The sequence below is a fragment of the Patagioenas fasciata genome, chromosome 4 (genome assembly GCF_037038585.1).
Source record: "Patagioenas fasciata isolate bPatFas1 chromosome 4, bPatFas1.hap1, whole genome shotgun sequence".
NCBI lineage: Eukaryota > Metazoa > Chordata > Aves > Columbiformes > Columbidae > Patagioenas > Patagioenas fasciata.
Genome location: NC_092523.1, coordinates 69,478,475 through 69,490,781, shown reverse-complemented (window position 1 = coordinate 69,490,781; position 12,307 = coordinate 69,478,475).

The window sequence follows — 12,307 nt, the reverse complement described above, 5'->3', positions numbered from 1 at the left end:
TTTGGGATTTAAATGCTAAAAATTACATGAATAGCTGGGAGGCAGTAGGACAGCCAGTTAAAAGGAAACCAAACAATGAACGCCCAAAATATGGAAAAGTAACATGGTAGGTGACTCCTTTTAAATCCATTTATCTGTCTCAGGTTCTATCCCAGCACCTGAGAAATGGGTATTTAAATGCTGATCCCTGAATCCAGAGACGGTCCATGCAGGTCTCAGGCATGGCAGCATGCAACACTCCGGGCAAAAAGTCTTAGACTGTAAAATGCCATTCCCTATGCCAATGCAGCAAAACTGAGAAACTAAAGGACAAGGACAAAACGTCTAGATGATCTGGCTTTAGGCACTCTTCATCTCCCTGCGCTCCCCAAAGGCTTCCAGGAAATGGAGTTTTACCAGCAAAAATGGTCACAAGAACAAATTTCAAAAGCTGCATGCTAAATACTGATGAGAACCAAATTATTCATTTACATGTAGTTGCAATCTTGTTCTGTAGCTGTGGATCATTTACTTGGGGGCTGAAACTGTTTTAACTTCAGTGAGCAAACAAATATTCAAAATTTGGAACATCTGTAGCTGGTTCACAAAGGTGACTGTAAACTGTCTCGGCAACAATTGCGCTTTTCACAATTTCACCATGCTGGGAGACCCTATTAGCGTGAATGGATAGGTGCTACCAGAAAACAAGATGCATATTATGGAGAAAAAGAGGAGGAAATGTTTAATAAGCTATCCAGTTAATAAATCTGAATAACAAATCTTTCTAAAGCAAAATGGGCAATTGGATATTCTAGGAGCAGAGAGAGAGGGATAATTCATCATATAAATAATTCATCGCAAATTTTAGCACCCAGTGTTACTGTGCATTTGGCATGGAGGACAGATGACACTGTGTGCATGCATGTGTGTGTTTAATTGTGTGTATATACAATTTTTTTCACCCAATTATGTGGGTCGCATTTTGATGCAGATCTGAAGATCTGTTATTAGTAATCCATCAATTAACATTTGTTGCTAGGAGAAGGGTATTGTTATCTATTAACCTCAGAAATCGAGATGCTAAACCAGACTTATAAATCAATTGTGCCTAATAGTCTATGATGGGTTTTAGTTATGCAGCGTCACACAGTGACCACTCTCGGAAGAGGAATAGGCTGGGCAGCAGGGACCTCCAGAGGCATGTAGGAAGCATCTGGCTCAGTAGCTGCCGCCACCATCCCCAGTGGGGCAATAAATGAACATCCAGGTGGAGTCTCAGCAGATACAAAGATTTCAGGGACAGCGTGCTGGTAAGTGATAAAACAAAAATCACCTGTAAAAGCAGAGAAATGACCTTCCTACCATCTGCACGCTGATGTGGCTTACTAGGTTTTGCTTGCCTGAGGCCAGGCCACAGATTTCATCTGAGCAAGTGGTCAAGTTTTAACTCTGCCTGTTGGGCAGCACAGGGGTGCTGCCTGAAGCAGAGTGACTTGTGCGTGGGACATGACGGCCTTTCAGGGCTGGGCAAAGCAGGAGCCTGTGAGAACATCTTTCCCGGTGTATTGCTACTTCAGCAAGAGCAGCCCAGGCAGGTGGGGAGCGGTGTGCCCAGCACGCTTCCACCAAAACCCCAGAGTTACTGCGACCAGCAGCAGGGCGGTGAACATCCTGCAGGCACTCCACTGGCTCCCTTCTCGCCTCAATTACAGTTTCTTGTTTTAATAAGAGACATTTTCTCTACCCTACCTGGAGAAAAATCAAAAGCACATGCAGCATTTGGCTTGCAGCTCACAATTTAACTCAGTGTTTCCCCTGCATCACTTAAAAGCGCTGGTGGGAGGAGGGTAAAACAAGACAACTCAACAGCAGAGCACGGTGAGCACAACTTCACAGCACCCTGTTACCTGCCCTCCAGGCGCTACCCAGCTGGCGTGAACCGACACATTGCCACTGACCCCAAGAAAGTACACATTTGGGCTGCCCTTAACTCATTACTTGCCTGTTTTATCCAATTATGTTTTATTTATTAAACTAATATTTAAAATCTCTTGGTGTTGGCTGTTTTACACCCCCAGTGCATTCTTTTTAATCCTACTGTTTTATGAACTGATTAACAAGACATTTTGCTCCAACAGCATAAAAATAAAACACAAATCTAAAATATGGTGCTATTGAATGGAGTAGCCAGCATTGGCATTTCCCACATCATCGTTGGAAAACACCTGCTGTTAGACACCACTGTAGTACTTGTTTTATTTTGCCAAATTAGATATAATATTACAAAACCATACTAAAGATGAATGATTTTCCTGTAAAATCACAAATGTCCATGTGAAAACAAATGACAAGCAGAGCTCTCATGCTCCAAACATTATTTCTTAATCATAATTTTATTCTACTGACAAAAGAAAAATGATGTTATTTCACAAAATTTAAATAATCCAATCTATTTCCCAGATAAAATTGTTAACAAGCCACTGATTTAACCTCAGGTGCCCAATAGACCCCTTAAACTCTGATGCAAAATATCTACTCCACTAATTAAAACAAATTAATTTCATAAAGGAGAATCACAATATTACACACTCACATAACAGAACAACAAATTCTTTCCTTGGCAATAGGAATCAGCAGTTCAAAAATGATACTTACAACTAAAAGTTTTGGTTTGTGGGTTTTTTTTGCATTTAATGCTTCATGTGTCCTAAACTTCAGCTGAACATAAAGCTTGTGCAGGCACATGGACAAATAGAATGTTCTGCTCCTCATAAAACTTCATTGCAGAAGTAGTAATTGCAATTTTTAGGGCCAGTTTGAGGGTTCCATAAGTACTTATCTATCGAACACAGAAGATTGCAACTTACATGGCAGAAACTTAGAACTGGTTTGCAGAACTGACCTTGGATCAGACGCCTAACTGAGAAGGATTTACCTTCACACAGGACAGGTGAAGGGAGTCTGTAGTGTCCTAATTCTTTTCAGGACTCTGAAAATATCCATGGCATCAATTTCCTCCTCCTCTTCTTCTCCTTCCTCCTGCTAGGTGAGGACCAGCTCCCATTTCAAGACTGAGACTTCTCTTCTAGTTAGCTAGTGATAAGTAAAAAAAATTAAAACTCTACTGAGCAAAAACACCCAAATCATCCTCATGACAACATTTTTCCTTTCAGACTTTCCCAGCAGATCCAAGATCCCAGGATGAGCCTAACATGAAGATGCTCAGAATTCTTAACGTTTTTGTACATCTGTGGCACATAACATGGGTGTGTGCAGTAGGCATGGCTCTCCCTGAGTAGAATAGTCCTGAGTGAACATTGGCTCATGTCACCCAGTGTATTTAGTCAGCAGACAGCCATCATTCCTAGGATATCAAAAGATGCAATTTACTTAGTAGACAGAAACACTGAGAAAGAAGGAGCAAAATGGAAATTGTTGGTCATTGACCAGATGACACCTCTGCTGGAAGAATCTGAGGTATATCTGAGCTAAGATTTGATTCTCTGTAATTACTGATACAGACCAACAAGGAAATGAACTCTTAAGCTTCCTCCTCTGTGGAGCCCCAGGTTCCAACTTGATCCATTTTCAAAGTCCACACTACACACTTTTACAATACAAAAAGAGGTTAAATTAAGCATGGTACAACATCTGGCTACTATAAAACTACAGCTAGCCACCACAGAGCACTTAGAGTATACATTTAGCTACATTAGCTCATGTATGCTCTGTTTTTCTTATCTAAGTGTATCCAAAAGCACCTAGCAATTAGCAGCCTTGTTTTGTGTTGGCATTTGCCTACACAGAGGGAAGGAAAGCTCCAGGCAACAACACAGTGGGATGGTGAGCTACAAAATGGTTCCTCTGAAGGCATTATTGAAGGGAAGCTCATCCTACATGATTTAGAATAAAAGATCATCTGACCGTTTGCTTTTGCTCTCACAAACCCAGAAATACCATGGTACAAGGCAGTAGGCCCGCTTCACGTTGTCTGAAACTAGAGACCATTTGGTGTTTTTTGGTTTGTTGGTGAAGTTTAAATTCAATAGCAAGTGAGTCAAATTCAGCTTACGTTACCCTGGGATGTCCTCTGTGTCGTCAGGACAGCTATCTTGTGTTACAGAGAACAGAGGTGCCTGCAGTGACTCTGCTGCCTCGTTAGGAGGTGAAATTAGTTATATCTGTGCATTTCACTTTCCACGAAGAACATGGCTTATTACTACCTCACACTGCAAGGAGCAGGGTCTAAATCTCATCATTGCTCGTACCACCCATGTTGAAGATAAGCATAATGTCCTCATAGGCGGCATGTTTACATTGCTCTGTGATGTATTAGGGGAGTTGTTTGATTATATGAATAACAAATGTGCTTCTAAAAATGTTTTTTTAAAAGCTTTTGAGGCACAAATCTGAGAGGTGATGTGCATACCAAACTAGCGCGGTCCTGGTGGCAATGACGTGTAGCTCGACCTCTGAATTCACCGATTACGTCTTTCAAAAAACTTCACAGACTACAACATGCTTAATTCTGCTTTCTTTGCCACACTCCAAAGTTTTATTAGCTGTCTTTTAGGTAATTGAGTTTAAGGTTGAATACTTTTCATTCTCACACCCAAATCAAAAGGTTTTTTCCCTCTAAACTATTAGGCAAGTTTTCCAGTGCTTTGATTTTATATGGATTTAATAGCCAAAAGGTATAATTATTATAATTAAATATGGGGAGTATAAAAAGGGACAGAAAGATTTGAAGGAAAGAGTGCTAAAACAGTTCTACAAAACAAGTCGGCGACAAGAAAATGAAAACATCAACGAAAGCTTCAAGAACTTCTAACCACAAAAACACATTTCCTTTTTACACATCTTTAGCGTTGGATGTTCTCTGTTAAAAGCAAGTGCTTGGGAAGACCAGCTTGCTCAATTCAACCTCGCTACGTGAAAAAATCCAACAGAATCGAGGTCTATGCCCTGTTTTCCCAGGTTCTGCAGCAGCCTGCCGGAGCTCTATCCCTCAAACAAGAGCTCCATCTGGTGGACTTTCCCAAAACGTTGAAGCACCCATCCAGCCCTCGCGGGGCCAAATTCAGATGCACCAACGACACGTGGGAATTTCTGCCATGACCTGTATCAGGGGATTAATTTTGGTCCTCTGGGTCAAACCAGAGTACAGACCCCTCCAATGAGAACTGAGAGGACTGGCCAGCCGGTGTCCGTGCTTTGGCATAGAGTTGGTCTTGCTTTGGTCCACCCTGACTCCGTGTTCAAAGGACAACTAACCGAAAGCTCACCTTGGCTGGCTGTTCAGCTATCGCAAAGTCATAAGCAGACTTGTGTTACAGAGCATCTCTCACTTTCTGTGCTCCCAAAATATCTTATGTAGTTGTCTTAAATGCACTTTCCAATGTCAAACCTTTAAACATCCCTGTGCAATTAGTATCGTGGTCTTTACTGACAGAGAAAAGACACAGGGACAATAAAGGCTACTTCATTTTCCTGAAGAGAGGCACATAACACCCTCTGAGATGTCTCTGGGTGCCCTCTTTGGCAATAGCTGCCCATGCTGAAGGTCATAAACCTTCTATTACCCAGTATCGTACCTGCAGATGTTTTGGTTACCCAGTGGCATCTCCAACGGCACTAAGTGACTGCCTTTAGAGGACAAACTGAGGCAAGTGTGACTTATTCCTGGTCACATGGCAGACCAGTGACAGGAGTCCCAATCCCTAGACACCTTCTCCAGCTACCGCACTCAGCCACATCAATGAGAGACAGCACAGCTCAGGAACTATGAAGTTCCCAAATTTACATTTGAGGATGTTGCCATAGTTTTTAATCCTCTCTTATTAAACACCAGATCCTGTTAAAGATATGTTGCTAAGTAGGACATCTATTTCAAAGATCTATAATTGCTTCCTGTCTCAAGTGAATAGATGATAAAGACCAATATATAAGATTAAAAGTTAACAGTAATAAATCACATTGGTCAGGAATGCAAAATTTAAAACCACACAACCACGCAATTATGAGAAGCTTGAAAACCAACATCTTATATAACAGCAGAAATTTGTCTCTGACTAAAGCATACAGCATGTGGGAACACACGTGACTTGTTTGCTTTCAGAAGCACTTTCTGTGTTGTCTCCTGTAGGTGCCTCCACAAATTGGGCAGGGTAGCAGGATTCATACGACTATGTGAACAGCTTGCACGTAGCTGCAGATGCGTGTGTGCAGTCCACAAGCCCAACTAGTTTGTCTGTTTTTTCATAGGGATTACACGTGGTGAGGAGCAAAAGGCACAACAGAGAGCTTTCTATTTAGAATTTCCCTGTAGCTAAGCACATCAGAGCTATTCAAAAAAAGTTGTTTGTGATTCTTGATAAGCCCAAGGAGTGCTTGTTAGAAGATGGGCAATTAACAGAAAACTACAAGAAGAGAACTGATTGTGTGTGGTCCTAGGAAAAGCCCATGGGAAGAGTTTGCCTCAAGACATTAAGAAATCTGTGTAGATGAGCTTACTACTGAAACCATAACAGCCAAGGAGGAATTGATGGGATACATTTATTTACTCTTTCTTCTCATTTCTATAACACCATCTGTAGGAACACAGGGAATCAACTAAACGGGAGAGTTAAGAGTAGAAAAGGGCACTCCTGAAGTGAGTGGCTGGAAATACATTTGGGGTATTACTATTCAAAACGGAATTGTTTAAAGATAATTATTTTTCTCAGCAGCAGCTTTAAGGTTTTCATACAAGCCAATGAAAAATATTTTCCAATGCCAGTTTCTTCTACCACCCCTCCACACAGAACCAGCATTTATTGCCTGTAAACACCATGACCTGCTGTGTCGAAGGGCTCTGAGGCATATTACTAAGATTACCACTTAGAAAACTCTTAAACTAAATACAAGAAACATGCAGGCAAAAAAATTCACAAGCCCTCAGCTTCTTATTGGAATCTACTTTCTCCTGGGGTCCACAGGCAGCTCATTTTTTTTCCTTCCTCTTTTGCTGTGGCTCTGGGGATAATCAGAATCCAAATTTGCAAAAGGAGTTCCCTGTGGCAAACAGGTTTCCCCTAGGAGAGGAACGCTCTCCATCACACTGTCTAGTGAGTAGCCACACAGTGCTGACCAGCTAACCCAGGCAGAGAGGGCAAAGCCTTACCCGAGCCCACACCAGCACCGCATGAGCTGACTGTGCACTGGAGCACGTACCACTCCTTGAGGAATGCTCCTTAAACCTGGGGTACAAGAAACTGCACACACGGTCTGCAACAGCCCTGTCCAAGGGCGGTGCACTGTGCTGAGGCCTGAGGAGTTACTCCTGGGAGTGAGGCAGAAGCCATACTGGTTAACAAAGCAATGCCTTCCCCTACAACAAGCAGTTGATGCTACCAGTTGTCCCAAGGACATCTCCTACCTGGCAATATCACCAGCTTTGCTAAGAGAATAGGTCTTTCAAGGGTGCAGAGTTGCCTCCTAGTATTTAGGAGGAGAAAGGGAAAGGAAACAACATTTTAAAACCAAGCAAAAGCCAAATAAGGAAATGAACAGCTTCAAAGCCACTCATTTTCCCCATCACTATCATAATCTTTGAAAGCAGGATGAGATGAGATATATTTGTTTTCAAATGGTATTTTTCTCCTGCTAAGGAATAGATGGGATAATGGAGAACTAAAGAGGAAGACAGAATTAGCATCATTTGCAGCGGTGCAATGCTCCTTCAGTAAAGCTCCGTCACTATACAGGCAGGGCAGAATCCTTATGTACTACTTATTATGTCCAACTTTTCCAGAGGAGATAGCATTGTTTTTCTGTGAAACCATTACAATGATGGTGACCATGTCATGGCAGTAACTTGACAAAAATCCCATCGTCAAATAGCAGGAAGACCAGCATCGAACTGCTTCAGCTGTGCAAACTTCAGCCTACTGTCTAGAACAACATTTCAATTTTTTGTCCAGACTCACCACCAGCATGCCATGCAGTCATTTATAACATTCTCCTGCGTCGTTGACAGCATTACAGATTTCCTCTGAATTGGCCTGGATTTGGATTACAAATGTTCTACATTTCACATGCTTATTCCCTCTGAAGTCAATACAGCTACTTTCTAGCATAAAATTGCATTTGCAGCTGTTTGAAGAATTTTATGATTTCAAAAGCAAAGATGAATCTGTACAGCACTGACCATATTTTGACATTCCTACTCAAAGTTCCCACTGATGAAAATGGACAGGTTGGACTCCACCTTCTGAAACCACAATGCATATGGAATTATACTTCCTGACCTGACTTTTATCTATACATACATGAATATGCACATATATTACTGACGTTTTATGTTCTTATTTTACTGTTCTGTTGACATAAAATTTCATCAATAAATGACTGCTAAAAATAGAAAATATTAAACATAAAGCCTCCGTTCCCTAAATAGAGGAATGCACTGGGCTTAATTTTATGCCTGAGGTTACTTGTGATATACCTTCAGTGCTGAATACAGATGGAGATTTCCTTCACTGAAACACCAGTCCACTGGAAACACTGGAAAATGAACCTCTCATGTTACATGAGTGTAACCTTATGTGACCCTATCTTCTGTTCTATGACCATAATGGAAATAAAGATTGATCAACCTTACCCACATATCTGCCTTTTATGGCTTTATCAGACAGCCTTCTGAAAGACAACTGTCTCTACACAAAATGAAGAGTATGAAACAAAATACTCTAGTGGAAACAATATGTATATCAGAAAAACGCCCATACAGTCTGTAGCATAACCACTCAGGCAGAAGTTGATCACATGCCTAACTGTGCAAGATTCAGATCATGCAGACTGTAATATCAAGAGAAACATCACACTAATGCCATAATTATCTGAGTGTCCATAGTGCACAGTATTTACATCTGACATAATGTATGTCCCACATGTATTCATTATGGCCTGCCACTCAGAAAAATCTCACCAGCTCTGTGACCTGCAGGATCAGGGATGGAGATCAAACAGGCAGTGTGGTCCCGGGTTGCTGAAGTCATGTTCCCTCAGGACTGGCCTCACCTGGCTGAGGGCTTGTTTGGATTACCTGATGTCTATTAAGCCCTGAGTTCATGCTGTGATTTCCTTGAGCTAAGAGGTTCCCCTATCTTCAACCTGCCCACCGCTAGGAAGCTAACACCTTTGAGACCTCCCAGCTTTCTATCAAATTTGACCGGAACTGGTAAATGTGACATTTAATGGGCATTACAAAGTCACTTGGAAGGCCTGGTGGGCACATGCATGCACTCTAAGGTATCTGCATGCACACGGTCATCACAGCTTCATAAGCACTGCTCCGTAGGAAATCTGGCAAAGAGCACAGACCTGTTCTGTCTGGGTCTCTTCCGCTCTGTGCAAGGGTCAGGTGGACTTGGAGTTGTGTTCCGGAACTCCTAGAAATAATCCACTCCCTGTAATGAAGCTTGTGCCTTGCACCTTGGAATCCAGGTCTGTGAAGTGGCAGAATGGCCTGGGAAGCTTTTGGGAAAGCCAGTTTTTATACCATACTTTGTCTCACTACAAAGAAAAGGTGTTTAAATTGCCACAAGTGTTTTTTCAGCCTTGTCTAAAATTACATGATTTCAGACAGGTCTGACCTTCCTCTTGGCTGCAAGCACAGCCATGTTACACCAGCTCTGCTCAAGAGGCACCGACCTTCTCCATCCTGCTGAAACACCTCACACCGCTGGGTGAAAGAGTCTGAAGAGAGGAAAGGTGTCTGCTGCCCATCGCCCAGTGCAACTCCAGCAATGCTCACAGAGGTGCACAACAAGCCTTTCTGCAGCCTGTGGGCAAAGAGGAGACTGCTCTTTAGCTCTGGAGACCCCTAATCCTGAAAAGAAAAACAGAAATAGAACAATAGTACACTTTTGTGAGCAGGACAGCCTGATTTGGAGCCCAATTAAATTTGGAGCCCAGTAAAATCAGAATACTCTCATAAAAGAGTAAAAAAAATCAATGGATTATGCATTTTCCCCTCACTAGGGTGTAAATAAAGCACCAGTGCTGAAAAAGCAAGCATGGTGGCAGGGAGCGGACTCTGCCAGCCATGAATACAATGGATTTTTAACACAGGTGAAGCTTCTCAGGCTGGGAAGAGCTTAAAGTAGAGCCTGGTGAAGCTTGAACTCCAGGTCGAAAAAACATCTTCATTTTCTCTTACTGGAACGCTTTCTGCAGGGGACATCACATACTGACTCTGATGTGGCCAGGTTAAAAATTTAAGCAATCCTGCTACACTTCTTTCCTAGAGGAAGGAGTGTGTATATTTACATTTTTAGCTCTTACACTCAAACCTTCATAACTGAATAATTATTTTCTACGCTTATAATGTAAACAGGCATGTATGCACCTGAACACAAACTGGGATGTGTTAACAGGTACATGAACTTCACCGCTGGCATGTACAGTCCTTGAGCCACCTGGAAGAACACAAGTTATCTACACACATTTTCCTGCAGATCAACCTGTGCAGTTCAGCAAAGCCAGAATCAGTCAGGCTCTGTCAGAGCTGCACCAGGTTTCTGTGGATTTCAGAGGCAGAAAATTTCTAGAATTTCAGGGAATAATCTGGAGAAGTTTAAGTAGCCTGAAGAATGTAATGAGATTTATATGCCTGCAACTGAAATATTTTTGAGAATGACTGACCAAGATAAATGACAGCTGCTTAGTATTCATGGAACATCATGTCAGTGTTACACCATCTAGCATACATAAATTGAGGTACAATGTCTGTATCATTTTCTTTTCAGATGAAGAAAGGCTCACAGTCTTCATAAAATTAAGCTGTTCTAAACCAAAATTAAATGCTGCTTATAAACAGTAGCGACATTTATATACAGAAACTAAACAAAATTGGGCAGAGGAGGCTGAATAAATCAGAAGAAACATGAAACTCAGAAGGGATGCTCTTTTCTTCTTAATATCCTCCTCCTCCCCGGTACTACTGAGAGGGTTTTGTTTGCCTTTCCCACATCTCTTATCTGTGCTTTCAGACAGAAAGCCTCCCAACATGCTATAGCTTGAATGTTTGCATTCATCAGCGCAAAAATTTCTATTAATAAGAATTCAATTATTTGGAAAACTTTCCCGTTGGTACAACACCACCTTTTTAAGTTTTCTTCCAATGGGAATTCTACTTTCCACAAGCCTTGTTTGACTCATGAAATGCAAATAGATGCTTTGCTGTGACTCCAAACTAAAGGACTTCAGAGGAATGAGCATGAAAAGTAGAGCCTGTCACAAGCATCTGTGGAACAGTAGGAAGTTACAGTAAGCTTGTGAATAGTAGCACTGTCTAATGCTCTCCATGGGAATACTATTAAATTAACAGCACATTCAGATTAATTGTGCTTTTTTTTCCTGGGGATTTTTTTTCTGTTGCCCAACAGGTATCTTGTAATGCAAAATTGTGGTTCACAAAGGTCACCCTGTAATGAAGAGGGTTTGATTTGGTGGTGAGGTTTTCTGGTTTTGCAGCTTTTTCTTAGCTATGTTTCGAAGTCCTAAGTTATTAATTTGTCAGACAGAAATAGAAAAGCAACTACAGTGCTCTGGCCCAACCCCACCCAAATCCTCAGGGGAGTCAGATGTTTCTTCAGAAGTCATCATTAGTGAGAGCAACATCACACATACACTTTGAATTTTAATTGTCATTATTAAGGATTAGGAACAAACCCTGTGAGCAACCAATAGTAGGCCAGACTCAAGCCTGCTTTTCACTAACTATAAGGCAATATTCCTGCCTCAAACCTGATTTTAGTGAGTTATGTTCCCTCCTAGAGCAAGTACATCACTGGAGTTTCTGAGTTCCCTGTTTGGTATCCCCACTCTCATTAACTCTTGACCACAGGGGAATTATCAAAGGGAATAAAGTAATCCCGCCCTTGCTCCTGCAAATGTAAAGAGCATTGTTATAGTAGTTCATAAGTGACAGGTTTTCTCCTGTGTGGCCACAACATCCCTTCCTAAAAGAAAGCTGAAAGTATGGGGAAATTGACTATCCCTCCAAAGCTGTTTTGGTCTGAACAGGTAATTTATGCAGAAATAATTTTATTTGAAATATCCTGCTCTTTGTTATCGATGACCATGTTTTTTCTCATATCTCTGCTAGTCCTTCTGTTCAGCACAACTAGGATTGTTTCTTCTGACAATTTATTTCTACAGTTTAGATGTTGGATCAAAACTAGAAAGGACAGGCTGCTAATATGGCATTGTGGAGACAGGGAAAAAGAACACAAATTACAAAAAGACCAATTCATATCTCAATCTTCAGCAGGTACAGTTTTGT